Source organism: Myotis nattereri, assembly GCF_964212035.1.
Source record: "Myotis nattereri genome assembly, chromosome: 1".
Lineage (NCBI taxonomy): Eukaryota > Metazoa > Chordata > Mammalia > Chiroptera > Vespertilionidae > Myotis > Myotis nattereri.
The window spans coordinates 56341717-56368892 of record NC_138075.1 but is presented as its reverse complement, the minus strand read 5'-3'; the positions used below and the strand labels follow the sequence as shown (position 1 = coordinate 56368892).

General features: G+C 41.2%; 1 protein-coding gene across 1 annotated transcript in view; it reads left to right on the top strand.

Moving 5' to 3' along the window:
* The window catches only part of UNC13C (unc-13 homolog C), a 709455-nt gene that overhangs the window by 125190 nt on the left and 557089 nt on the right, over window positions 1-27176 (top strand). The gene's annotated exons all lie outside the window — the stretch shown is intronic.

The following is a 27176-nucleotide window of genomic DNA, read 5'->3' as shown; positions in this document are numbered from 1 at the left end:
GAACGTAGAAAGTAAATAAATACAAACATTGGTTGTATCCTATGTTCCATACTAGATACTATGTTATCCATTAAAGACATAAGGACGCATGACACAATCCCTGACCTCAGAGAGCACGCCTGGTAGGGGAAGCAGGCTTGTCAAAAATATAATTGAAAGACCATGTGGTAAACGGAATAATGGAGATGTCTACTAGATTCCAGAACAGGACAAAAAGGACGTGAATTGTTTGGTTTGAGTGAGTGTGGAAGGGCTTTCAAAGGAAGAAGATACCTAATCCTTTGAAGCTTGAAGGATAGGTAAGATTTAACTCGGGTTTCTGTGGGGAAGAGGGCATTCCAGAGAGAAAGGCACAGAAGAATGAGATGGCAGGGCAGGTTACGGATCTGCCAGTAGTGCCCTGTGCCTGAAACCCCGCTCTTATGTGGAATAAGAAGAGTAAACTGAGGCTGGACTGGTGAGCAGGTGGCAGATTTGATTTTGGAGGGTCACTTTCCCCAAGTAAGCACTGTCCTCTCGAGAAAGTTTTTCAGCAGGTAAGTGGCACCCATTTATTTAACAACTAGAGGCCCGGTGCACAAAAATTTGTGCACTCGGGGCGGGGGGGGGGGGGGGTCCCTCAGCCCGGCCTGTGCCCTCTCACAGTCTGGGACCCCTTGGGAGATAATGACCTGCTGGCGTAGGCCCGATCTGGGGTGGCAGAGGGCAGGCCCAATCCCTAGGTGCAGCCCCTGGTTGGGCTCAGAGCAGGGCCAATTGGGGAGTTGGGGCGCCACCATCTGTCATGCACAGAGCAGGGCAGATCAGGAGGTTGCGATGCCACCCTCAGTCACGCTCAGGGTAGGGCTGATTGGGGGGTTGGGGCACGGCCCCCTGTCACACTCAAGGCAGGGTCAATGGGGAGGTTGCGGTATCACCCCTGTCATGCACAGAGCAGGGCCCATCAGGGGGTTGGGGAGCTCCCCCCTGTCACGCACAGAGCAGGGCGGATCAGGAGGTTGGGGCGCCGCCCTCTATCACCCACAGAGCAGGACTGATCAGGGGGTTGGGGCGCCGCCACTGTCACACTCAGGGCAGGGCCGATGGGGAAGTTATGGCTCTACCCCATCACACACAGAGCAGGGCCCGTGGGGTGGCGGGGTTGGGGCGCTGCACCCTGTTACACACAGAGCCGCAGGGAGATCAGGGGGTTGGGGAGATCCCCCCTATCAGGCACAGAGCAGGGCCGATCAGGGGTTTGGGGTGCCTTCCCCTGTCAGGAACAGAGCAGGGCCAATAGGGAGGTTGTGGCCCCGCCCCCTGTCATACACAGAGCCGCAGGGAGATCAGGGGGTTTGGGCACTGCCCCCTGTCATGCTGATCCCAGTGCCTGGAGGCTTCATGGCTCCACTGATCCCGGTGCTGGGAGGCATATTACCCTTTTACTATATAGAATAGAGGCCTGGTGCATGGGTGGGAGCTGGCTGGTTTGCTCTGAAGGGTGTCCTGGATCAGGGTGGGGGTCCCCACTGGGGTGCCTGGCCAGCCTGGGTGAGGGGATGATGGCTGTTTGCAGCTGGTCACACACCCTTCAGGGTGGGGGTCCCCACTGGGGTGCCTGGCCAGTCTGGGTGAGGGGCTGAGGGCTGTTTTCAGGCTGGAACTGAAGCTCCCAACTGCTCCTTTTTTTTTTTTTTATTCTGGGCCAGCTTTAGCCTGGCTCCAGCTCTGAGGCCTCAGCTGCTGAAAGCAGGTATCTGGTTTGTTTAGGTTCTATAATCGAAACACTGTATCAACTCCAGCTCTGAGATCCCAGCTCGCTGAAAGCTGGTTTCTGGGGTTTTGTTTAGCTTCTATATTTGTTACAATGTTTCTTAAACTGCAGGCTCAGAGGCTGGCAAGGCAGGCGGGGAACGTTGCAGTCCTCCGTCACTGAAGCAAGCAAGCCTCATGTTCAGTTTAAGCTGCCTGGCTGCCGGCTGCCATCTTGGCTGGCAGTTAATTTGCATAGCTCATTGATTAGCCAATGGGAAGGGTAGTGGTCATACGCCAATTACCATGTTTCTCTTTTATTAGATAGGATTGCTAACATTGAACTTTCTATATGCCAGGTGGTGTTCCAGGAGCTTTATAGATGTTGATTCATTTTTTCTTCATAACAACCAGGTGAAGTAGATATTATTTTTATTCCCAGTTAACTTCGGAGCAGAGTGAAGCATAGATAGGTTAAGTAACATTGCCAAAATAACACAGGTAGTAAGTGACAGAACCTGGTTTCAACACAGGCTCTGGAGTGTTAAACAGGTAGATGCAACCGCTCAGTTAGAGCTTGAAAACTGCAGAAATAATCCTATCTAATAATAGGCAAAGATTGAAATTGACCATACCTTCGCTACGCCTCCCATTGGCTAATCAGCGAGATATGCAAATATCCAACAAAGATGGCAGTTAATTTGCATACATAGGCATGAAGCAGCGGAGCGCAGACTGAAGGCAGCTCTGGCTGGAGCAGGGAGGGCTGTGAAGGCGGCTCCGGCCGGAGCAGCAACAGTTTTCCTCCGGCAGCTGGGACCCAGGCCTATTGCACGAATCTTTTCGTGCAACAGGCCTCTAGTAGTTTATAAAAAGAAGGAATGAAGCATGCTTATATGTTGAGCATTTCAGCATGGACATCGAATATCTGACTAGTCAAAAGGGAAGTTCTATTTAGACTCCCCGGGGAGGACACTTGGTTTATCTGCTTTTACATTTGTTCTAAGAAAGCGTCACTGTAGGCTTTTGCAGTTGGGATTTGTAATGTAGTGAGGTTTGCAGTGAATCGCTTTCTAGGGGCAGGTTAGGACGCTTTCCTAAGGCATGCTGCTTTCTCACAGTACAGGGAAGAGTAACTTAGAATTTCACCTATTGTGTCAGTAATCTTAATGTACAAAAGTGTCTTTACGAGTGTGGGAGACCAAGTTATTCCAGGAGTGGCTCATGGCTTTTATGTTCTGCTTGGGAAGCCTTCATATGGAAATTCAGCCTGAAAAAAACAGGGATGAGGACTCTTACACCGGGACACGAGTCCTTAAAAAGCAGATCCTGCTTAGCGTTCACCAGGGGGTTTGATAGAGAGTTTACCGCAGCATGCCATATTATTTGAAAATACCATTAGGTAAGGTGATGTTGCTAGAGATTTTTTTTTTTTTAATCCTCACCAGAGGATATGTTTTCATTGATTTTTTTTTAGAGAGAAAGGAAGGGAGAGAGAGAGAGAGAAAGAGGAACATAGATGTGAAACAAACATTGATTAGTTGCCTTCTCTATGCACCCCAACTGAGTATTGAACCTGTAACCCAGATATGCGCCTTGACTGGGGATAGAATAGAACTGGGAACCAACCTTTCGGTGCATAGGACAACATTCGACCAACTGAGTCACTCTGGCTGGACTAGAGACTTTTTTGCTGAGTGTATCTATCCTAGTAATTTTAAAGCATCTCATACTGAAATTTAGAATAACAGAGGAGAAGATATTTGTGATTAGAAAAAAAAATTTGTATTTAAATATGTAGTTAACTATATAATGGATCACCTTAAGACAATGATTTTTATAGGTGCATGCAGGAGGGGCAGGCTACATTAGATTAGGGCCTTGTTCTTCTTGAACTGACTATTTAAATATCAACCGGATATTAAGAACAAAACTTCTATCCATTTGAATATTTCAAGTACAATGAATATTATTATAAACTATTCCGAGACAGTCTCCATTATATTAAAAGTCATGTTATCTGGCATTGTGCCCATTAGAAAGTTTTAGAAATCAGCATTTTCGAAGTATAGCTCTTCATTCTAGAAACTAGTTTCAACATTACAGCTGAAGAAAACAGGGTAGAATTTCTATGAGAAAAGTATGAGAGAGAGAGAGAGAGAGAGAGAGAGAGAGAGAGAGAGAGAGAGGCAGGCAATGGTGAGGTAGAAGGAGGGGACTATGATGTCGTTTGTATTAGTTATCTATTACTATGTAACAAGCCACTTAAAACATAGGGGATTAAAACAACAATGGTTTTATTATTTCTCACCAGTCTATGGTTGACTGGGGTTCCTTCTGCTCCAGGTAGAGTCGCTCAGTTCCCTGTGTTCATCTGTAATCTGGGCTGGGCTTCAACATCCAGGAAAGCCTGTCTCATGCTTGGGCCTTAAAGGTGACTGTCAGCTGGGCCACATTGGTTCTCATTCAGGGTTTCATATGGCCTCTTTCCACGGCCTCTTATCTCCCAGGGTTTCTCCACGTGACCACTTTCTCCATAGGGCAGCATGGACTTCTTTATAGCATGGCTGGTGAGCAAAAGCGGGTGCTACCAGTCATCTCAATGACTAGGTCCCAAACTCACACATTCCCTGCCATTGGATTAGATCTATCAAAGCAAATCACAAGACCAGACTCAAAGGGAGGGAAAATAATCTCTGTCTCTTGGTGGAAGGAGTACCCTGTGTCTAGAAGGATTGGAGGAATTGTTGGCGGCCAGTTGTGGAGACAATCAGCCACATCATAAAAACACAGATTTTCTGGGAAGAGGCTGCTAAGACTTCTCTTAGGGCGGCCGTACACTGAATAAATAGAATACTGGTCTTAAAAAGAACCACATTGGCCCATATGTACTGGGGAGGATTGCTTCTTAGTAATCTTTGCTGAATTTTATTTGTCTCTTTGCCCTCTGTACTCATGTGTTATACTCATTACTTGACAGAATCAATACAATTTACAGATTTAAGGCTGCACTCTAATTCCTTCATTTGGCAATTACTGAGGGCCTATTAAATGTTAGGTCGGATGCTGGGGAAACATCCATGAACCATGCAGACATAGTTGCTGCCCTCATGCATTTTAGTTCTGAGAGCTGTTAAAATTTCTCTGGCAAGATTTAAACCCAAATAAAGTTATCATCAACCCCTGCAGAGTGCACTTTATCATGTCAAATGAAAAATACTATCTAGTCATTGTCTAATGGATTTTTTCTAAATTGAATGTGCCTAACTGGTGTTTAATCAAGAGGTTTCCCCGGGAAAGAACCAGAGCATGACAACTGTCTAATGCCATTAATGACAGTGACTTGTGCTTAGCGAGATGAGCTTGCCATCTCCGGTATAAAGGTGTTTTTTCTTCTTTTGATTATTAATCATGAACTTTGTATTATGAAGTATACTATATAATAAAAGGCTAATATGTAAATTGTCCCCTCAGGAGTTCAACTGACAGGGAGTTTGACCGCTTGCTATGACGTGAGCTGTCCACAGGGGGCAGCGCAGAATGAAGGAAGGCACTGGTCAGCAGCCAGAAAGCCCCGATTGGTCCTGATTGCCGGCTAGGCCTAGGGCCCCTACCCCTGTTGTGCACCAGGCCTCTAGTATATGTATATGTGTCTCTGTGTAAATTGTCTTTGATTTTCTTTTTGTTTTGTTTTTTAAATCCTTGCTGAAGGATATGTTCATTGATCTTAGAGAGGAAGGGAGAGAGAGAGAGAGACATCAACTGATTGTCTCTTGTACCTGCCCCAACCTGGGACCAAACACACAACCTAGGTATGTGCTCTGACTAGGAATGGAAACCACAACCTTTCAGTGTATGGGATGATGCTCCAACCAACAGAGCTACCCAGCCAGGGTGATTTTTGTTTGTTTGTTTTTAATCAGGGTCATGTTTTTTAATCTACTCTGTAAATATCTGTCTCTCATTGGTATATTTAGATGACTTACATTTACTACAGTTATATTTAATATAAAATGGCTTATGTCTGCCATACTAAGATGGCTCTAGCCTTACTAATTGTTGTCTCTTAAAGCTTAAAAAAGAAAGAAAGAAAGAAAGAAAGAAATTAGTTACTTTATGATTTTTACAATTTAATTTGTTTGGCTTAATTTAAAAAAAAATTTCATTAGCACAAAGCTTAGTAGGTTGTAATAAAGCCTCTAGATTTTTATTCTTTGTATGGGGACAAACATAAAATATGCAATTTTTTTCTTTTCTTTTCTTTTATATCTTTCCAAATGTAAGTATGAAAAGTTCATCTAAAACCTATAATGATGACTGATGTGCAGTCTGATCAACAGCAATCTATGTGGCTGCTCTGGATTCTTTATTTTTTTAAAAAAATATATTTTTATTGATTTTTTACAGAGAGGAAGGGAGAGAGATAGAGAGCTAGAAACATCGATGAGAGAGAAACATTGATCAGCTGCCTCCTGCACATCTCCTACTGGGGATGTGCCCGCAACCCAGGTACATGCCCTTGACCGGAATCGAACCTGCAACCTTTCAGTCTGCAGGCCGATGCTCTATCCACTGAGCCAAACCAGTTTCGGCTTTTTTTTTTTTTTTTAAATATATGGATTCTTTCTCCAAAGGCAACAAAATCTCAGACATATGCCGAAGCAATTTCTTCACTGATACAGCTCCTAGGGCACTTGAAACTAAAGAGAAAATGAACAAATGGGACTACATCAAAATAAAAAGCTTCTGCACAGCAAAAGAAACCATCAACAAAACAACAAGAAAACCCACTGTGTGGGAAAACATATTTGCCAATGTCATATCTGATAAGGGCCTAATCTCCAAAATTTATAGGGAACTCATACAACTCAACAAAAGGAAGATAAACAATCCAATCAAAAAATGGGCAAAGGACCTAAATAGACACCTTTCAAAAGAGGACATTCAGAAAGCCAAGAGACATATGAAAACATGCTCAAAGTCACTAATCATCCGAGAGATGCAAATCAAAACAACAATGAGGTACCATCTCACACCTGTCAGACTGGCTATCATCAACAAATCAACAAATGACAAGTGCTGGAGAGGATGTGGAGAAAAAGGAACACTTGTGCACTGCTGGTGGGAATGCAGACTGGTGCAGCCACTATGGAAGACAGTATGGAGTTTCCTTAAAAAACTGAAAATGGAACTCCCATTTGACCCTGTGATCCCACTCCTAGGAATATATCCCAAGAAACCAGAAACACCAATCAGAAAGGATATATGCACCCCTATGTTCATAGCAGCACAATTCACCATAGCTAAGATCTGGAAACAGCCTAAGTGCCCATCAGTAGATGACTGGATTAGAAAACTGTGGTACATCTACACGATGGAATACTATGCTGCTCTAAAAAGGAAGGAACTCCTACCATTTGCAACGTCATGGATGGAACTGGAGAGCATTATGCTAGGAGAAATAAGCCAGTCAATGAAGGAAAAATACCACATGATCTCACTCATTCATGGATAATAGAGACCATTATAAACTTTTGAACAATAATAGATACAGAGGCAGAGCTGCCTCAAACAGATTGTCAAACTGCAGCGGGAAGGCCGGGGAGGGTTGGGGGGCAGGAGGTAGGGGGGTAAGAGATCAACTAAAGGACTTGTATGCATGCATATAAGCATAACCAGTGGACATAAGACATTGGGGGATAGGGGAGGCTAGGGGACTGTCTAGGGCGGGGGGATAAAATGGACACATATGTAATACCCCTTGTAATACTTTAAGCAATAAATTAAAAAAAAAATTAAAAAAAATAAAATATATGGATTCTTTAATCTACGCTCTGATTCCCAGGGCTGTACATCGTCTCAACCCTTCAAAGCGGAAATGCAGAGAGGAGATAGAGGATTTTAGACTCTGATCTCCATTAAGGCAAGAACTGTGTCACTTGCATTTACCATTTTATGCTGAAAACATAGTATAGTGTGGCCTATAGAAGACATTTGATTAATATATGTTGAGTGACTCAATGAACAAATGAAGCAGAGAACTGATTTATTAGCCCTCAGCTCAAGAACAGTCCTCTGTTGCTAGAATACCCTTGCATCTTCTCTTGTCCATCCCAATTCCCCATCCTTCAAGGCACAGTTCAAAGTTCAATTCCTTCACGTTTTCTGAATCTTCTCCCAACTGGAAGGAGTCTCTACCCTTCCTGAAATCTTACATCACTTTCTACCTCTTGTTGGAGATATTTATGCACATGTCTTGTTATGACCCTGCAGCTCTCTTTAGTCCCTGAAATAAGCATCCGTCTCTGTTATCACCACAGCCCTTGGTACTGTGTGCCCCTCCGAGGCTGTTGTTGAATGTCTCCTATTGAAAATTGTGACTGCATGAGGTGGATGCTGCTATTGTCTTGGAATTGTTCCGTGATGATGGTGAAGGATTGACAAGGTTAGAAGATGACCCTTCAGGTTTCATCTGCAAAGAAACAGATGGTCAGAACAACATCTAAAACAAGACTTTGTCAATGACATTGCAATGGCTTTGTCTTCAGAACTATATTATGACATAAATTTTGGAAGGTGACAGTATCTCTAGAATAAGATGTCAACTGCAGTTTTGACTTTGTCAGCAGAATTGGTTTGCTATGTCATTCAGTAGTGAAACTTGGTAGCTATATCATAAAGATAAATAAGCAAGAACTGAAAGTAACAAAAAGACTGAGTTATGGCTTGGCCAGCATGGCTCAGTGTTTGAACATCCACTCATGAACCAGGAGGTTGCCCTTTAGATTTTGGTCGGGGCAAATGCCCGGGTTGCTGGCTTGAATCCCACTGGGGGGTGTGCAGGAGGCAGTTAACAATGATTCTTCTTCATCCTTGGTGTTTCTCTCTCTCTCTCTCCCTCTCCCTTCCTCTCTGAAATAAATAAAAATATATATTTTAAAAAGATTGAGTTATGGACTAAATCCAAAATATGGATTTTAAAAAACTATCCATCTCAAAAACTAACCAGGCAAAAACTACTTAGACTTTTTAACACAATTATTCTTGTTTACTCTTTTTATTTTTAATTGTCTAAAGTGCCAGTTTACTGAATGTTATTTTTTGAAGTAGGTTCTCCTGAAAATTTTAAGGACAGAAATGATACTGCTTTCAGAAGAATGTACTCTGTAAAAGAAGCCTTTACCTAAGAAAGAGTCATAGTAGACAAACAGCAATGTATTTATTATATTCCAGCAACCTAGGACCAGGGCCTTTTATTTTCTGAGGTCTTAGATTTTTAAAAAGTGTGTGTGTTGGGGGCACTGAAATGACTTTAGAAGGATGTGTAGGAATTAGCCAGGTGAGGAAGTAGGTTTTTAACCGGAAGAAATGGGGAGAGTAAAATTATATAGCAGATACAGGGTATGATGTACAAAGAGACCTCAGACTGAAGTGAAAGGTAGGGGAATGACATGAAATAAAATGAGAGAGATAAATTCAGAGCCTTAGAGGTGCTTAAAGAGCTTCGAGTCTATGTTTTATTAAACCAGATAAGGTATTTCTCATTTATCCACTCATAACTATTTTTGTGCTAGGTACTGTTCTAGGTGTTAGGGATATGGCAGAGGGCAGGAAACAGTACCTTTCCTCACGGGACTATATTCTAATGAGGGGTATGGAGAAATGAATAGGCAATTAAAATATAATAAATGTGTTACTGTTGTCTGCAGTGAAGAGACTTGGCACCTTGTAGGAGCTATGGGTACTTTAGATGGCTCACTCTTGGTACAGCTTGGAGATGGCTACAGGCTGGCACACATGAGATGCATAAGATGCTAATGTTATTTAAGTAAAGAATCTGCTACTACATAGCAGATACTTAGTTAATGCCCCAAATCCTAGCCACCTCCTAATTGTTGGAAGGGAGATTGGCAGATGTTTCAAAAAATTAACTTGACTAGGAATTATTAGTGGAGATAACCCAGAAAATTCATACAGGTTTCTTTTGGTTTCATATTGTGCTTATATGTCTGTCATTTAAGAGAGAAAAAAGGAAGAAAACTTAACTAAAGTAATTTTTGTAGACTAATTTATCAAAAATTCCTTTAATTCCAATCTGGAGTGCTTAGTCGGTTTTTCCTCCATTTCCCCATAGCATCCTGTGCAGATGCCCATTAGTAGTTGCTCCAGTACCGTGATCTCTGATTACACATCCCAGGGTTGGACTACTGTGAGCACTTCAGGACTCTAAGGTGAATCCTCAGCAGAGGACCTTGGATATCAAAGGGATATCATTCTCTAAGTATCATACCAAGACTATCTGAGGGGCTTTCAAAAATGCAGATTCTTGGAGCCCTGCTCCAGAGTACTGAATTAGATTTTATGAGAAGGCCTTGGGGATTTGCATTTTAAATATAGTGCTCACAATATTGTGATGTATTCTAAAGTCTGAGAAGCATTGAATAAAGACTCAGTAAAATGTTGGTTGCTGAACTGATATTCAAGAACGTATTCTTTTTGACTGGACAAGGTATGTTATAATGAATTCAGGTTTAGCTAAAATTATTTTTGACCTTAAAAATCCCCACTACCTATTTTTGTTCTTTTCATATATTTGGCACCACTAGCATCAATGTCAGAAACACTCACAGGAAGAAGATACAAACGTCAATATACAGAAATGTATCTAGAAAAACATCTGTGACACTCTTACCTCAGTATATTATATCAGTACACATTGGAAGGCAAATATTCACATTAGTCCTACTCAGGCCCTGAAAGTCATCTCGAAGGCAACTTAAAATATAAAAAAGTGGCTGGGTAAAGATTTTCAGGTACTGAGAGACCACCATGTGGCACACACCTTATGTTTATGAATTTATTTTTGCAACAGTCATATAAGATAGACAATTTCTTCTCATTTTTTAAAAAGAAAACTTAAACTTGGAGAGGTCAAGTCATTTGCCCAGAGAAGGTCTCTTTGTTTTTTTCCTTTTTACAAAAACAAATAGCCTTTTCCTTTTTTCTTTGCCCATCTAAAAAAGTATCAGCAACAACAAAAACAGATGCTAACAAAGACTTTTGCTCTGTAGTATTTGTGTCCAGTAGCTAATTTGATGCTAATTTTTCTGATGTCATTCTGCAGTTACCTAAGTTTGTAGTAATATCTCATCTTTGACAATAAAAGACAACTGTTGGGAAATCAAAGTTTTCAAATGACACACCAAGTTTTTATATTTAATTTTGGATGACACACAGTAGGTCTACTTCTAGTATGCATCCATACTGCAAAACATGGAATGCTTCTATAAGACAGGAAACTGATTGAAGAAAGCCATGTCTGATTCTGGATTGGGGACACAGAAAGAGTGATTAGCAGCCAGGGATTGTGTATTTTTCTCTTAGCTGAGAGAGAAAGCTAGGGGTTAGCATTAGACTACAACACTTTGTTATTCTATATTATAAAACACTAATATGAAAATCAACCTAATGGTGGAATGACAGGTTGCTATGATGCACACTGACCACCAAGGGTCAGACACTCAACGCAGGAGCTGCCCCTGGTGGTCAGTGTGTTCCCACATAGGAGAGCTGCTCAGCCAGAAGCCGGGCTCACAGCTGGTGAGCACAGCAGTGGTGGCAGGAGTCTCTCCTGCCTCTGCGGTGGCGCTAAGAAACCCTCAGGGGATGTCTGACTGCCGGCTTAGGCCTGCTCCCCACAACGGGCCTAAGCTGGCAGTCAGACATCCCCCAAGGGGTCTCAGACTGTGAGAGGGTGCAGGCCAGGCTGAGGGACCCCCCCACCCCTAGTTCATGAATGTCGTGCACCAGGCCTCTAGAGTATACTAGTATATAAGACACATTTGTGTTCAAAGAGGCTTTTAGGAAGCCAGCTAAGGCAAAAGCATTTCCTTCATAAACATATTTCCAAAAGTTTTAGGATTTTATGTAACAACATTTTAAAAATATATTATAAAGACACATTTAATACAATAATTGGATTAAAGAAAAAAAAAGAAACCCTAGAGCCCTAGCTGGTATGGCTCAGTTGGTTGGAGCATCATCCCGTCCTGTGTACAAGAAGGCTGTGGGTTTGATTCCCAGTAGGGGCACATGCCTAGGTTGTGAGTTTAGTCCTAGTTGGGGCACATACTGGAGGCAGAATCAATCTCTCTCTCTCTCTCTCTCTCTCTCTCTCTCTCTCTCTCTTCCCTTACTCCCTTTCTAAAATCAATTAAACAAACAAACAAATAAATAAATAAATAAATAAAACCCTGGCGTATTCTCCATTCTCTGGAATATGGGAAGATTATACCTTATCTCTGAATCTGTTTCCTATACTATAAAGTATGAGCAATGGACTGGATAATTTCTAAGGTCCCTTTTGTCAATACTTATTTAATGACTATTTATATATGTCTATAACAAATGTGAAAATCTTTCTTTTCTCTTAATCCTGATTTACCTCAATTTAACTCAGTAAAACTACATTGATGGGTGACTTGGCATAAGAAATGCCTTGTTAAGGAGTCCACATACAAGTTGAACCAGGAGGACTGAATTCTAACTTGACTCATTTCAACATTTTCATCCTGATTGCACATCTGTCTATCTATGAAGACCTCTTCCTGGTGTTTAACACAGTAATGTGAATTACCAAAACATTTTTGGGATGCCCACTATGTGGGGTGGACAGGTTGACTATATATCCCAGTTTGCCAGGGACAGGCCCTGTTTAACTTTGTGACCGGTTAGTTAAAACCCATTAATTACTTATGATCCCTTTTCACTCTCATAAAGCATTCTGGTTTCAGTGATAAATTACATGATCACTCTGTTTCTTACACCACCTTTGTAAAGTATGTCTTGGTCTCCTCATCCCACAGACACAAAATGTAGTTGGCATTGAAAAGTTACGCAGCGTGCTTAAGCTAGCAGCTAGTGAAGCCAAGATGAAAATCAGCTCTGCCTTATGCTAAGACCAATCCTCTTCACCATTGCCTTTAAGGATTCCTTTCCCTACCAAACACTGCAAAAATGGTTACTTACAAGGTGACACTAAAAGGGTATTTCGTTCTTTGTTTTTATTATTTTTTAGGTACAAATAACCTTCACCCTTAGGACACCCCCTCCCCCCTCACCCATGTTAAACTCAAATCTACCTCGTTGCAAATTCAAGTGATTCTATGGTTCTGACCCAGCAGAGCTAGAGACCAGCTGGTCTCAAGGATTTCATCTTTGTTCACGGTATTTTTATCTCTTAAGTCTCAGTAAATGGAAGACTTTGGCTGCAAAGAACAAAGGGTAGAGATTGCATAGGATAATATACCCCTTCGGTTTACATATCTGCCCGAGGACCATGTGGGAGCTTAGGCCATGTCGAGGCTTGTAACGGTGGGCTAACGTGATATTCTGAAGGTAAATGATGCGTAAGCTATCCCTTGAGCAGTCACTGTTCTGAGAAGAAGAAAGGAATCTTTTCGGAAGATTAAGGATTCTAAAGATCTGAATGGCCTGGGGAAGCATGGTCATTGCCCTAAAGTGGTGCATATTTGAACGAAAGTGGGAGCTTCATAAGGTGGTGAAGAAGTAAATGGAGTAATGGTGGTTAATATAATGACGGTGTTACTTTTAGGATAATATTATTACTTCAATTATATGGAAAAGGAAATAGGTTCATACAACTCATGCCCTGGGTGCCCAATGCTAGAAGTAAATAAGCTAGATCTCGAATCCAGGGCTTCTAACTCTAAATCATTCTGCCATTCATTCTCTCTTTCCTCATCAATCCACCTTCCCAGTTATCAATTAATCTATATCATCAGTTATTATCAAACATTTGTTGACTACTGATTTTGTAGCTAGGCCAGTGGTTCCAACTGTAGATGTCTATTTGAAACATGATGGATCTTTTATAAATGTTGATTCTTGCCTGGCTGCCAACCTAGATTTTCTGATATAATTGGGGGGCTGTGTTTTGGGGATGAGGAGTGTTAAAAGCTTCCCAGGTGATTCTACAGTATAATCAAATTAGAGGTCCACTGTGCTAGGAACTTAGTTAGAATAAAAAAGATAATGTAGGCAAATTTATACACTTAAAAATTGCAGTGAAATAGGAATTCAAACCCCATCTTTCTTACCCCACGTATACAGAGAGATCATTACAGCACAGGGACCAAATATTCAAAACATTCAGGGCAAATATAATAAAAATTGGAAAATTTTACAATCTCTTAGAATGTCTGATTTTTTTTCTTTGAGAAAGGTTTGGTGAAGAACATAGAAAATGAAAATAGGTTTGCTGGAGTGCCTTGCATTTATGTGAAGTGTGAAATGTGAAATACGTGTCATTTCTACATTCAAACTATTAAGGAAAATAGTAGAGAGAATAGAGCAGAATGAGCACCTCCCAACAGCTGCTCTCAGGGGGTAATTTAGGCTTCTTTTTGTATCATGCTTCAGATTTCGAGGTGCTGAGAGAATTTTGAAATGCCCTTTGAGAATTCTTTTCCTCAGATTCATAGGCTAAATGATCAGAGATCACATTTTATTTCGACATGGGAAGCCTCCATTAATTTGATGCAGAGCAGGCACTCTCGAATCCCCAGGGACATGAGAAATTGATGGCTTTCTTTCTAAGGAAGGGAGCTAGGCTGAGCCTATAAGTGGGCACTGCGTGGTGCTCCAGGGGCTTCCCCTTAGGATGGCCCCAAAGTCAAGGCACAGTAGCAGCAAATTTTCAGCTTCTGTCCGACTCAACCCTAGGGAATCTTCAGACCCAGGGATGTTTCTGAAGCAGCAATATTTTGACATCATCCAAGAGTATTACAAGACAAGCAAAATAACATTCTCCTTTTCGGACTTGGCTGAAGCTTAATCACGTTTGCTCTAAAAATGGATGCATTACAAATTGGGGCAGGTGCTCTGTGGCAGGGACTGGAGGCAGTGACTCAGAGGCCAAACAGATATTTAGATAAAATCTACATGTCCCATAGCATTTTTGAATATACTTGTCAACACATTAGGTATTAATTTTGCTTGTGAAATCATAGGATTGAAAGGGATATGAAAAGACCTTAGAACGTTCTGGTATCCTGCTAATTGCCTCTTAGTCATTCAGGAATGATAGGTTTTCTTATCACAAATCTCTCCTTGCTCTTACATTCTTGGAAGCAATGTCAGCAGATTCCAGAGCTTCCTGTTAACTAGCTGGCAGATGCCAACTGGGTGTGAACAGACGCTGTGACTGTGGAGGGACACATGGCAGCCAGGAAAGGCTGCATGGCTCGGAGCTTCCAGTGGAAGGAGCACCAGGGCAGCGACGCTCTCCTTGTCCTCCACCGTTGCCTCCTGGCTTTCTCATTTGCCATTTCCTACTCGTTGTTTAAAGAGCCTGGATTTCTTGTAGAGATGGGTTCTAAGAGGAATGACTACTACATGCCCGTCAGTTTTACATATGCCATGTCATTTAGCTCAAATAAACCTGTCAGGAGCGATTATCATCATCGCCTCCTCAGCCGCTGTCTGTGCCAGGTGTTCCTGCTGCATCCCCACAACTTACTCCATGTCTAAAGTTCTGTTGGCACAGTGTCTCCGTAGGCTGTGTGCTTCTTGAGGGTAGAGACGATGCTTCCCATTGAACCCTCATTGTTTAGCATTGAAAATTCACATAATAGATATTTAGTATAATTAAAATTTATTTTTAATTTCAGTGACTGATATCTGCAAAGAAAGTATTACTTAAATGAGTAAGGGAAACTAAAGTCCAAGAACTTTTGAAGTAGTTTGCACAAGGTAACACACATTTATAAGTTGATCAACCTGGATTCAGACCCCAAAGCTCCAGGTTCACGCCTCAGGGCTTTTCCAGGACCATCCAGGCTCTTTGGATGAAGAGGAAATCCAAATGTAGATGTTACTGTACATTTTCACAACATGCTATTGCATGAACTTTCCATCTGTAGGCTTCAAAGGAAGTTATGAGTTAGATTCATCAGTTACAAAAATATAAATGTAGATGGCTCCCAAGGCACGCTTAGAAAGTAATAGTAAGATTTCTCCTAGATGGTTTGCTTTATGTTTAAGGAATAGGACATTCTCATTCTCTCAAACTTAAGGGAGAAACTATGTAAGTGATAAAATTCTATGGGTAAGACTATATTTCAAACATTATAATAAATAAATAATATGTTTCTAGTCTTACATGAAATGCCATTGTACTGCTATTTTAGTGCTTTACGGTTTTTATTATGATTTATGGTGATACCGAAGTCAAGATGAAAGGTCAATGCTAAAGGTCAAAGTGATTAAGAAATAATTATATTTTCACAGTTCAGTTATGATGTTAAGGTGAGCTGATTAGAACATCTGAAATTTAACTTTTTGGTTCTACTTCTGATATTTTGGCCAATAAAAGAGAATTGGAGTATATACAGTATGTTTAATCACAGAAACACCAAAATATCAGTGTTATTAAGCATAAGGCAATTTCAAGCATATATCTATCTATCTATCTATCTATCTATCTATCTATCTATCATCTATCTATCTATCTATCTATCTATCTATATATATAGTGTGAATTATCTAGACAATATCTTCAATTATCTATAGTATTTCTTCTGTGTAGATATAGATGTTGGCTGCTCTGTGAAGATTTCTACTTCTTTTCATACAATGGAATCAAAATTTATGATTTTTTCAAAGAGTCATATATGTCCAATCTAATTAGGAAAAAAGTCATAATGAGAAAAAAGCAACTTAGAAATAATCTTTAATATTGAACATGTTGAATGAAGGGATACAAAATTTAAGAGACAGGGTCAGTAAGAGATATAATTTTTCAGTGGCTGTATTCTTGTTATTTCAATTAAGAATGAAAGGAACTAGGAAATGAGAAAAATTGAAACTGCTCCGGCCAACGTGATGTGGGTAACTAGAGACATCTGCATTTGGTGGAAACACAATCAAAGTGACAGGGCTGTTGAAATTTTACCTCCCAAACATTTAAATACAATTAGAGTATTCTCTGCAGAAATTTAGCGTAGTCATAATGTGATGAGGCATAAGTGGATGGTGGCAGCAGATCAAGAAATACATGGAAGGCAGAGTGCACACACAGAGAGAGAAGCAGTTGGAACTAAAATTCGCAGTGCTTTACACACGCACCATCCGCTGTGTGGTCTGGCATTCCCACAACCACCTACCTACCCCAACCTGATACATCCTCATGCTAGTTATTTTAAAAAGATCTCATCCAGCCCTAGCTGGATTGGCTCAGTGGATAGATAGAGTGTCAACCTGTAGACTGAAGGGTTCCCAGTTTGATTCTGGTCAAGGGCACATGCCTGGGATCCAGGCTCGATCCCCAGTAGGGGGAATGCAGGAGGCAGCTGATCAATGATTCTCTCATCATTGATGTTTCTATCTCTCTCTCCCTCTCACTTTCTCTCTGAAATCAATGAAAATATTTAAAAAATAAAATAAAAGGATTTCACCCATCTACACTAATAAAAGACAAACATGCAAATTGACTGTACCTTCACTACACCTTAAGCCACACCCACCAGCCGATCAGAGTGCCTATATGCAAATTAACCCAACCAAGATGGCAGCCAGCAGCCACGGAGCTAAAGCAAGCAGGAGACTTGGTTGCCCCAGTGATGGAGGACGCCAAGCTTCCCACCTGCCGCTGCTGGCTCTGAGCTCCACCCAAGGCAACAAAGTTTCAATTATTGAAGATAAATAAACTCCAGATACCTGCTTTCAGCCGGCGTGGCCATGGAGCTGGAGCAAGCAGGAGGCTTGGGTTGCCCCTGGCAATAGAGGAAGCCAAGCTTCCTCCCCCTGCCCCCCCCACCCTGGCCGGCTCTGAGCTCCACTCAAGGCTACAAAGTTTCAATTATAGACGGTAAATAAATCCCAGAAAAAAAAAAAAGAAAGAAAAAAAGGAGAGGCTGGGAGCTTCCATTGCCAGGAGGCTTGGCCATCCTGAAAACAGCCCTCAGCCCCTCACCCAGACTGGCCAGGTGCCCCATTGGGGACCCTTACCCTAAAGGGGGTGTGGCCAGCCTGATAACAGCCATCAGCCCCTCACTCAGGCTGGCCAAACCTCCATGGGGTGAGGGTCCCCACTGGGGAGGGCTTGACCAGCCTGCAAACAGCCATCAGCACCTCACCCAGGCTGGCCAGGCACTCCAGCGGGACCCCCACCTTGATCCGGGACACCCTTCAGGGCAAACCAGGGGGCACCATCCTGCTCCAGACCCCTGAAGTATTATGTGTCTTAGATAATGTTTGTATACAAAACAAAATATAGGAACAAAGAAATTTAGGGTATTGGCAAGGTATGATGGGTCTTAAAATATAAACTCCCTAAGTTAAAAAAATATATAAACTGCATAAGTTGGCTAGGGAAAAAGGAAGGGAAAAGTTGTGGATTGGGATAAAATTAGGGATTCAAAGAGATGGATAGCTCACTGGTTATACTGGGAGCAGATGAACCAAGGAAACTGTGAGCAGATAATGATTGTGTAGCTCAAGCATGTCAAATTCGCGGCCTTGGTGTAGCTGGAAGAATTGTGGATGATGACTATGTCATGGTGTGGCCCAGGCAATGCATGGTGGACAGAGCATGGAGGAAAATATCGTCAGGGTTAAGGAGGTCATGGCACTGTGGGGCAGCATTTTGGGCTGGGCTTTTCATGGGGTGCTGGTAAAGTTACACTGCAGAGTGTACATATGTGCATACGTGGGTGTGTAAGACATGGACGCTCTGCATCTTCAGGTTTATAAGTAATTTAGAAACTCGGAATATTACCCATAAGGCTCGAAACACTCTATTATTGCCTTCACAAAAATATTTTACCACTAAAACAAATGTCAAAGAACATATATATTACTACATGTGTATTAATTATACCAGTCCTTACTCTGAAATTCTAGCATATGCAATGTGAGAATTCAAAGACATGGCAATGTTCAAAGTTGTGTTTTTAAAGGTGGTGGTGTGTTTCATTGTAGATACTTTTTTGTTTAATAGACTTTAAGTTTAATCTTAAAAATCCTCGCAACACTGTAAATGTACTAAATCGAGTTAATGTTATATTTTGTTATGTGTATTGTATTATATATAAAAAAATAGATCCTCCCTATTCCATCATTTTCTTTGATATCCCAGAGATTCTAACTAGCTTGGTATAAACACCACTTTCTTTCTGTAGTTATTGGTCAACCTTCAATTATAGCATATTACATGAATATGCGAAAGAGGGGAATTTGGCCTTATTTTAAATTTGGTTCCAGTCAATACACATGTAGGGAACTTCCCGGGAGATGCCAGAAACAGTGTTAAGCCTTGTGCAGAAGGCAGGAGGAAATACCAGAGTACCTGCCCCTTAGAAGCTCGCAGTCTTTTGGGAAAGAAAGAGGCGTCAATACACAGATCTCTTAGGAAGCAACCTAGGATTCAAGCTTCCTACACGGGCCTAAACAGCGTGTTTTGGTGAGTGGGTAAGGCGAAGCCTGAGGATGACCTTGTTCCTTATTTTCAGAGCATTTTTAAAGAGGTGGCGAAACAGTTCTATGCTTGCCATATGCATTAGTAGGAGCATGAAATCTCTAGAGCCAATGCTTACAGAGCACTGATGAGCTATAGAGAATTCAGACAGGGTTTGTCATTCAGGCCCGTTTCTTTTAGCTAGCTATACCAATGCTTAAAGGACTGGGGTTAGGCTTCTAGAATCTGAACCACCTCAAACTTGGACCATCATCAAACTCTGGAGACCGCCCTGACCGGTTTGGCTCAGTGGATAGAGCGTCGGCCTGCGGACTCAAGGGTCCCGGGTTCAATTCCGGTCAAGGGCATGTACCTTGGTTGCGGGCACATCCCCAGTGGGGGGTGTGCAAGAGGCAGCTGATCGGTGTTTCTCTCTCATCAATGTTTCTAACTCTCTATTTCTCTCCCTTCCTCTCTGTAAAACAATAATATATATATATATACAAACTCTGGAGACCCATCACAGTGTCCTCCTTTCTCTCCAGAAGTTCAATCTAAACTTCAAACCAGCTCAGCCTCGGGGTTCCACAATGATGATTCATTAGGGGGACTCCTATTCTTGTTTCCTTCACCGCCAAGGTCGGGCTGATCTGAGCGCCTGCGCTCACCCTTGCTGCCTTTCGCCTGGTCTGGAATCGTTTGTGCTGTCTTTCTTTCAGAGACAGAGATCATGCTCCCAGGGAAGTTAAAATGCACCGAATACAGATGCTTCAACTTACTGATGAGGAAACGGAGTTCTTAACTTGCCTGAAGTTATCCATTCTTTTGATGAGTTGTGATACGACTTTAGTTCTCTGATACCCATCAGAGGCTCCTCCTGCCACCCCTGCCTCCTGTCTCCTGCCCCTGTTAGTGTTCATGCGGGAGTGGGGGGGGGGGCATCTTTGTTTAACCCTCACTGTTGATTTCTCACCCACGCCTAGTAGCTTCCCCACAGTTTTTTAAGGCTTTCAGAAATCAAACAAAGGCTTTCTAACCCAGTTTGCTAAATTATTGTATGCAGTGTTACTTAAGAGAGATTTCCTGGCAATATTTTGTGTATTAAGTCTCACAACAGAAAACAGATCCAAGCTTCAGTATTAAAATAGAAACTCAATATGGTCTCAATAGTACATGTTAATCAGAATAAATCTTACAGCCAAATATGTTTCCATTTACATTTTTCTATAGACTTACAAAATCTGAGCTGGGTATCCCTGTAATAAAATGAAACGGAAGAAGCAAATCCTTACAGAATAGTCAGAGAGATAAAAATTACAGCATAGGGAATACAGTCAATAATATCATAATAACTATGTATGGAGTCAGGTAGGTACAGGAAATATTAGGGGGACTACTCACTAGGCTGTACATCTGAAACTAATACAGAAAAATATTTAATGTGAACTATAATTGAAAAATAAAAAAACCCACATCTTTACAGATCACTTTTACTAGTAGAAGAGAAAATATTATGACATTTTAAACTTTTTAAAAAATATATATTTTGATTTTTTTGCAGAGAGGAAGGGAGAGGGATAGAGAGTTAGAAACATCAATGAGAGAGAAACATCAATCAGCTGCCTCCTGCACACCCCCCACTGGGGATTTGCCCGCAACCAAGGTTCATCCCCTGACCGGAATCGAACATAGGACCCTTGAGCCCACAGGCCAGCGCTCTATCCACTGAGCCAAATCGGTTAGGGCATATTATGACATTTTAGGAAATGTAATGAAGTGGCCAGAAGGTGACATTTAGAACTTCTTAGATAAGCATTGTTTTTCCCATTTTCAAAAATAGTTTATACTTATTGAGAACATGGCAATCACCTTCTTAGCCTAATCGCGATCGCTAAGGCGATGAGGCGATGTACTATCGCTAAGTACTGGTGCCATTTTCACCCACTTCATGCAGTTGCTTCAGGGCCATTTGCATCTGAGTAGAACCAAGCCTGGGTTGAGAGCCCCATGCTGCCATGTCATTTCAATAAAAGAATAAGCTAAGTCTTTTTTTCTTTATCTGTGTGATGGGCTATCAACTACTTTAGAGGGTTTGTGAACACTGTATAGAATTTTACAGTCAACTTCTGAGTATGGAGCCCACCACACTGTATCTCTTTCCTCTAATTGCTGGCCTGGGTTTTGTAAGATCACAGGAATGAAATTGGACTGTAGCGATTTTTTGAGAGATTGTTTCATACTCTGTCGTGTTCAAAGTTTGATTAAACTTCTTAGACCATTAATGCACCATTTAAAGAAAATTTTTGTAAATAAGAGGCCCAAAAGCTATACACTGGAATGTACATGGAAACTGACAAAAATTCTTCTTATTCAAGATTACTATGAACATGTATTGGTATAATGTGGTCTGGAAATGACTCAGATTACGAGTTCAACAGTAACTAACTACCCATACAATTAGATCTCAAAGTAGATTATTTGTAGAAGGTGTGGCATATTTGCCCAGTTTTATTATTTTAGTAGTGAATCATTCCATATCCATTTTAACTAATCTTAATTTTAAATTAAGTGTGTCCATTGAGCTTTATGCCACAGATATTCTCACGTTTTCTGCAACCAACTTCTTACCCTCAGATCTTCCCTAGTTTTGTTTGTTTGTTTTGCATTTACCCTCTTCCAGTTTTATTGAGATATTAAGATAAGTTTAAGGTGTACAATGTGATGATTTGATACACATGTATATTGTGAAAAGATTACCACAATAAGGTTAGTTAACACTTCCATCCCTTCACATAATTTCAATTTTCTTCTACATGATGATAACATTTAAGATCTACTCTCTTAACAACTTTAAGTATATAATATGGTATTTTAATTACAGTAAACATGCTGTATATTAATTCCCAAAACTTACTCATCTTATAGCTAGAAGTTTGTACCCTTTGAGTGACATCTCCCCATTTCCCCCACCCCCTGGTCTCTGGTGATCACCATTCCACTCCCTATTTCTATGATTTCAGCTGTTTAGATTCCACTAGAAGTGAGATTCCCTAGTTTTTTAAAAAATATATATTTTATTGATTTTTTACAGAGAGGAAGGGAGAGAGATAGAGAGTTAGAAACATCGATCAGCTGCCTCCTGCACATCTCCTACTGGGGATGTGCCCGCAACCAAGGTACATGCCCTTGACCAGAATCAAACCTGGGACCTTTCAGTCCACAGGCCAACGCTCTATCCACTGAGCCAAACTGGTTTCGGCAGATTCCCTAGTTTTATGTAGTACATAACAGGCAAAGAACATGATGCAGGTATTTTAAACTATCCTTAGTGATGGATAAGTTATAAAATTATTTTTAAAAGTTCAAAAGTTTCTATTCATGTGCATGTGTGTGTATTCATTTACCTAAAATGTATAGGTGGGCAAAACAATCACCCTTTGAGGGACTACTTTCTTATGGCCTCCAAGTCTCCTGGCCTCAGCCTTTCCTGAGGCTCTGCTACAGCTCAGTCGGTGAACAATTCCCTGGAGCTCTCGGAGCACCCCGGACAATGAAACAAGGTTCATGCATGTGAGTGCCTAGCATATAGTATTGATCATTGAGTTATGTGGTAATTAGTTACCACAAACATTGAGATCATGCTCCTTATACAAATACTGGAGGCCTGGTGCACAAATTCATGCATGGGTGGGGTTCCTTGGGGTGCTCTGCAGGGATCAGGCCAAAACCCGCAGTCCAACGCCGCCTGCAGCTCCTACCTGCCACTCCCACTCATCCCAGCCCCGCTGCGCCTGCCACGGGGGCTTGCATCCAATCAGTCCCAATAGGGAGAGGCTCAAACTGACCCCTGCATCTGGCACCCTCCAAATGCGAGTGTCTGTGGGATTGGGCCCAAACCCGGCTCTCCAACATCCCCCCAGGGGTTCTGGATTGTGAGAGGTCACAGGCCAGGCTGAGGGAGCCCACCGGTGCACAATCAGGGCCAGGGAGGGGCCATGGGAGGGATCTAGGGCATGTCTAGCCCCATCTTCTCCATTCCCGATCAGGGCCAGCTGGCCGGGGAGGGACGCGGGAGGTTGGCCAGCAGAGAGCTCCAGGGCATGTACAGCCCGTCTTTCCCAGTCCCGATCAGCCAGACCCCAGCAGCAAGCTAATCTACTGGTCAGAGTGTCTGCCCCCTGGTGGTCAGTGCATGTCATAGAGAGTGGTTGAGCAGCCTTAGCATATCATTAGCATATTGCGCTTTGATTGGTTGAACAGTTGTCCGGTCACCGAACACTTAGCATATTAGGCTTTTATTATATAGGATGTGCTGGAGCAGGATACATTGTATTTTGTATGATGCATCAGCATGAAGAATTTATAAACCAACCTCACAGTGTCAAGAATTTGGGAGGAATACAAACCTACCTTCCTCCTCTTTATTTATTCCTCTTTCTTATTGTTAATGCTTTTCCTTATTTCTTCACTAATGTTTATATTATCAAACTTTAGGAGTAATCTTAGATCCTTGCTTGTATTTTGTCTAAACTCTAGGAATGAGTTAATATCTCACAATGCTAAGCATTTTGCTGGTTTAAGGAATATCATTTTATACACTAACAAATGTAGTGAGCAGATCAGATGAATAAATGAAGAGGTTATTAGATGAAAGATAGAACAGGAAGCACAGATTGAAAGCTACTAATTTGTTAATTATTTTTAGATATTGCCCTTTTACATATTGATGATATTTAAGTAAATTAATATTTTTATATACTCACTATCTCATTATAAATATATATATTTCTTTTAAGTATGTGATTTAATATTTTTCAATGGTTCATGTGTGTGTGTCAGAGAGAGAGAGAAAGAGAGAGAGAGAGAGAGAAAGAGAGAGAGAGAGAGAGAAAGAGAGAGAGAGAGAGAGTTAGTTTGTTACACTTTGGGCTCACTCCTGTTTCTTGGAGAGCACATGTCTGATTGATTCCCTTAGCTCCAATGAAGACTTTAGCAAATTTAGTAACAGTTATCTGTCTCAAGAAGCAGACAACACTAAAAGATGCTGACTATTTCATTTCAGTGTTGCAGCATTAATCAAGTAACTGGCTGCAAAAAAAGAATATTGCATTATTAAAGAGGATAGAGAAATAGATGGGACAAATGCCAAGGTTTTTAGTGTCTTTTTTCGCCTCAGAAATAAAATGGAATCACAGAGGTGAGCTTCTGCTCTAATTAATTCTTATCTTAGTTAGAATATTATCTTTCTCTGCTGCCCTCATCAGAGTCACCTGAAGGGAAGAACTAATAAGAGTTCACTTGCCATCTTTTGTAAATGACAAAACTCAGATTGCCTAGAAATCAAAGACAGCAAATGTCCCCACCTGCAAAGAAATCATAATAGTGCATATTTGTGCAGTTCTCTGAATTTCACAATTATTCATATTGGCTCATGCAGGTCAGAAAGCTGATTTTGCTGTCCTAATTATAAACAGAGAAGGTAAGTTATATTTAATCTGAAACACAATTTAGATTCGCCAGCAGGGGGCGGGGCCAGGGCACTAGCCACAAGAAAGGCTCTGGCTGACATTCCCGTTTATAAAGGCCAACAGACTTACACTCTCACCTAGGCAGCAGGTTTTCAACTAGTGTGCCTCCAGAATTTTTAAAACATGCAATACCTGAATATTTTGTCTTTTCCTTAGATTGCCCAATAAAAAAGATGACAACAGCCAACACCACAATAGCCGTCTGGTGTGAATGAATCAAAAAGTATACCTATATTTTTTTGGTCAGATCGGCAAAAAATATATATTTTTTTGAGATGCCACAGAATTTTAATAATTAGTTTATGTGTGCCACAAGATGAAAAGGTTGAAAATTGCTGCTCCTAGGTGTACTCACACATTTATACTAGGTTATTTTGTTGGCCTTATTTTAAAAGATATCAAATTTTAATGCATTATATTTTCTCTGTTAATGAAGACCTTCAACTGGTGTCTTCCTCATTCACCAAATTATACCCAAACTTTTGTTGTACAATTTCTTTCAGTTTTTTGGAAAACAGGCTGTTATAACTGAAGGCACAAAGCTTTGAATGAAATCAAGCCTGCCTGGATTTAAACCCCTGGGAGCTGTGTGACCTGAAGTGAATTTTGTGACTTCTCTGAACTTTAGCATCCTCACTGGTAAAATTGGGATGCTGAGGGCATCTACCTCATTGTGTTGCTGAGATGCTTGAATCAGATATCACGTGCAAAGGATTTAGCTCTATCAGCCACGTGGTAAAATCCTGGTGTTGTATATCACTAGCAATGAGTACAGATCCTGGGAAAGAGTGGACACATAAAAACATAAATAGTACCTGTTAGAGAAGCCCTGCTAAGACTGAGTTTTGGGAAGATGAGTCTGCAGAAATGAAAGACAAACAAGGTGCTCAAGGAAACCTGATGCACATTTCAGTCAGCAAAAGTAAATCTCCAGGAGTATGGAGCCAGGGACTCAAGTTCATGGTTCACAAACCTAAAATGACTAAAGAATAGTCAGGGGTATTGAGTGCTGCACATGCAAATGGAAATAAAACAGGCTGGATGGTTTTATATCCAGAAACAGAATTTACAGTCCAGCAATTGTGTCAGGACAGGGATTTTCTGCATCTAGTTTAGCACCCAAGTTCTTTCTGGCAGGATTTGGGGAAGAACAAATCTTTTGGAGTTTGGCAAATCCCAAATAGGCCCATCTGTTCTGGAAGGAAATAGTCTTTCCCCATTGCTCTTTTACCGATTGGAAGCTTGACAGATGAAAGATGTCAGCTTTGGGGAGCGAGGATGGACTACAATGGCAGGAAATAACATCAGGAAGGACCAACATGTTTATGGAGTAGAATAAGCACTGAGACATCTCACGGGAAAGACCGTATCTACCTCTTCATCCTGCACAGTGTACTCAGAGGACCACTAAATCACAGGGCTTGATAAAGAGGGTTTGGGAGCAAATTAACAATTTTGCGTGGATGTTCACCTACTTGCTGGAAAGAGTCGATACAGTTGATCTGCCTCCCTAAATCCTGAACACTCTGTAGAAGCAGTATTTTAAGTCTAAGAATTACATTTAGTACAAGCACTATATTTTTTACAGTTATTTGTCCAGAGCTATCCCTATGGGTATCTGTGAAAAGTAGATAAAAATGGTCTTTCTTCAAATAATAACTGAGTCGTCTATATTTCTGTGCACTCTGAGGGCATGTAATGCAACTTAATCAGGCAAAATAAATTCTGCAGTGATGCTCAGGTATTCTTCGGAGGTATTTAAATACACATCTAAATAAAAGAGGCCTACACTCTTATGTGAGCCACACATCTACCACATTAAATCAAGAATTCAATTTTATTGCTAAAGATGACATAGGAAATGCCATACTTTCCTGAAACTCCAGGTAGTGTTTTAGAAGAGCATCTCAGCTAGAGTCAGCGTCAGAGGAAGCTCTGACAAGCCCTTTGGCTCCTCAGAGGCTCTGACAGCAGCCTCTGTCGCTGGAGGGAGATGTAGTACAGCTTAAAGCCATGTTGTCAGCCACAGTCATCCACATGTACTGCGTGCTAACATGATTTCTGAATTTCCACACTTTCTGGGAGGCAGCCTCTTGGAAAAGACTTTTCCCTCCAGTGATGGAGGGGCACTCGTCATTTACAGTACTGTTGTCATGATATAGTTGGCATTAAGATTTTTCTTTGTGAAGCTTGTTAAATTTTGCATCAGGACCCTCAGAAGTCATGTGTCATGGTGTTTAGAAATATTTTCTGATCCTTTCAAGGTTGAGATAGTTTGGCCTATGTTCTGCCCCGAGATGTACCTCTTTTAAACAACAACAAAAATGCAATGGCACAGGAAAGTAATACTAAACATCTTATATGTTATCTCTCTGATTATGCTAATCAATCCCAAATAACGTTTATTTGTGAAGATATATAAATGTTTTGTATATTTACTT